The following is a 3,186-nucleotide window of genomic DNA, read 5'->3' as shown; positions in this document are numbered from 1 at the left end:
TTATTTATTCTTGCTAATCTGTCTCAGGTCTATTTGACTGTTAGACCAACCAGAAGAACCTTGAGGGTAGAGGAAAGCTTGTTTCTCCCCCGTATGAGGATCAGGAAAATTTCAAATTTCAAAATCTTTTTTGGCTAGGGCTGGCTGGCTGGAACATTTCAAAAGGTGGCACAGTGTAGAGAAGGTTAAACTTGAAGGCAAGGCAGGTTCTACAGATCAAGAGCAGAAGAATTTTATAACTCCCTGGCAAGTGTTATATAGAAAATGGGTAATTTGGAAAAGCATAGTTTAAGCCTCAATCAGACTGGCTTTGTTACCGCTGTCAGGTGGTCTAATTCTGTCATTGCCTTGGTGGCAAGGAGGGGACTTCGGTTCTTTCTGCCGACACAGTGAAGAATTACAGATCAGCGAAATTTAGGAAAAGTAAGATTTATTAAAGTATGTTTCAAGAGATAGGCAGGCTGTGCCAGAGATGGCCATAGCATAGTAAAAGTGGGGAGGTCTGTGTTATATTTGGGCCATGATGGGAGGTTACAGGGGTGGTGCTACATGATTGGCACATGAGGCCACTTGGATTGACATTTGGCTGTTATATAACCTTTCGTCTACTGTGCATGTGGTGACCCAGAATTCAGTCTGTTATCATTAGAGTCATGAACTTCCGGGCACATGTATGATATTGCAACGATGGTATAATGAGACAGCGGTCACGCAAGGAGAAGGGTGGTACTAACTGCGCAAGCGCTTATGGCTGGATGAAACCAGAGGTTATTTTGTGTTTTTTTTTCCTTCCTCGTGGTAATTTTTAACCATAAAATGGGCGTTGGAGGTGGGTCTCTGGGCGGGGCCTGCACTCCCTTGTTGGCATGTCTGCCTAACTGCCTAACAGCTCCTTTCACAAGCACGTTGTCAATGAACATATACAACATAGATGTTATTCGGTTGGTAAAAGTGTGGAAACCAGAGACCCATAAGAACCTAACTCTGTATTTGTCCGTGGGCAGTATGTAAGTGTTCACTAATTCGGTGTGTGTGGCAACTTTATACAGCATAACTCAGACAGCAATAATCAACTGTGTACACAAGCCAGTATGAGATTGCTGGGCCGTGAGTGTTTCATTCTGCAGTGTCAAGGAAGATTCTGAGACATTTGACTCCAGTATATCCACTCAGCTTGATTTTATGTAGTGTCAACTTGGCCAGGCTGAACTATGAACCATAGCATTCTCTTTCTAGTATGTTTGTTTCTGCTTTGATTGGGCAACCAGAAAGGTTATCTCACGAGTTATGTGGCTGAAGGAGGCAGCTGACTTTTCTTTAGCATACACATACCTTCCCGAGTTACTCACCCAAACATTGCTTTAAGTGCTGCTGAGAAAGGACTTTACAGATGGAATTAAAGTCTAAATCAGTTTATTTTAGTTATTCAAAAGAGATGGACGGGCTTGATGGGCGAGCTTACTTGGGGCCTAGAGCACCCTTTAAAGAAGGACTGAATTTGATCTACGACCCCATTCCAGCTGGAGCTCCTGGGGTTTCCTATGGTGAGAGCTATAAAAGTGTCTTTTATTGTGTTAATAAGGTAACTTTCAGACCCCATCTGAGGATGGGGGCCCGTTGTCAGGAGAACCAACCATGTTATTAGAAGGTTATCACTATCAGTCTCACCCATCCTGACCTCCGGGGAGGAGAGAGGTGCTGGAGGTTGAATCAATCATCAGTGGCCGATGATTTGATCAATTGTGTCTATGTGATGAAGCCTCCATGAAAAGCCAAAAGGAGGAGGTTCCAAGAGTTTCTAGGTTGATGAACACATGGAGATTTGGGCAGAAGGGTACACTAGGAGGGGTCATGAACACTGTGCCCCCTTTTCCTATACCTCGCCCTAAACATCTCTTCCATATGGCCGTTCCTGAGTTATACTTCTTCTGATAAACCGATAATCTAGTAAGGAAAATATTTCTCTAAGTTTTGTGTGCCATTCTAGTAAATCGGTCAAACCCAAGTAGAAGTTCATTGGAACCACCAATGTTTAGCAACATAGAAAATAAACTAGATTTCCACCTGACATCTGAAGTGGGAGTGGAACAGTCTTGTAAGACTGAACCCTTAGTATGTGGGATCAGATGCTCTCTCCAGGTAGATGGTATCAGAGTGGAGTTGAATTGTAGGACACCCAAAGAGTGTGGAAAATTGCTGATTGAGATTGGTGATGAGAATTGTCGTTGGTGATCAGAATCCTTAAGAGGGAAAAGAAGTAAAAATTTTCTACATTCTGGTACCTGAGCAATCACTTCATTGTTGCAGAGCTGCTGAGTCACTTCACTGAACTGTATGAAGCAGCAGCTGGACCTTATTTGTTCTCCTTTCCCTTGAGTCAGTCCTTCTAGCTTGTCTGGCTGTAGATTTTGGGCTTGCTTAGCCAGAGACTACAGTATACGCTAATGACCTGTAATAATTCTCTCTCTCATCTAAACTATATCTGTCTGCATCTATATCTCTCTCTATCTATCTCTATTTCCATCTATATCATCTATCTATATATCTGTCTATGTCACCTCTATCTGTATTCTATTGGATTGACTTCCTCTGGTTGAATACTGATTGAAATAAATATTTTACCAATATTTTCCTATGCTCTTAACTGCGTTTCCCAGTTCCTACTCACATCCTTGCTCCCTATGCATCTCAACACAAAATCTAATATTTTTCTTTCTGTCCATCTTTGTTAGTCCCTCCCTCCCTTTCTTTCCTTCCTTCCTTCCTTCCTTCCTTCCTTCCTTCCTTCCTTCCTTCCTTCCTTCCTCCCTTCCTTCCTTCCTTCCTTTTTTCTTTCTTCTAATATATTATTCAACTGACTAATCATTCTTGTTCTCAGCATATCATACCATAAATAAACTTTCAGATAACAACTCTTTGACACAGAAGCTGCAAGGTAGAGGATGGAAAATTAATCTTAAAAAATGTGTAAGATTTTTGTAGGAAAACAAAAGGGCTAGAGAGAGTAGTTAAGATAGCATTTCAGTCATTTTCTGAGTCATAAAACCATAAAATATAGCAGGATGCATTTGAGAGTATTCCCTTATGGCTGGAACAACAACAAAAAATGTTAGAGACTAGAGAGATATAAAGCTGGAAAATGGACAGAGGGTAGATCAAGAAAGACTTTGGACACCAGACATGAAA

Source organism: Pteropus vampyrus, unplaced genomic scaffold (genome assembly GCF_000151845.1).
Source record: "Pteropus vampyrus isolate Shadow unplaced genomic scaffold, Pvam_2.0 Scaffold73, whole genome shotgun sequence".
NCBI classification, from domain to species: domain Eukaryota; kingdom Metazoa; phylum Chordata; class Mammalia; order Chiroptera; family Pteropodidae; genus Pteropus; species Pteropus vampyrus.
Note: the sequence above shows the minus strand (reverse complement) of the source record.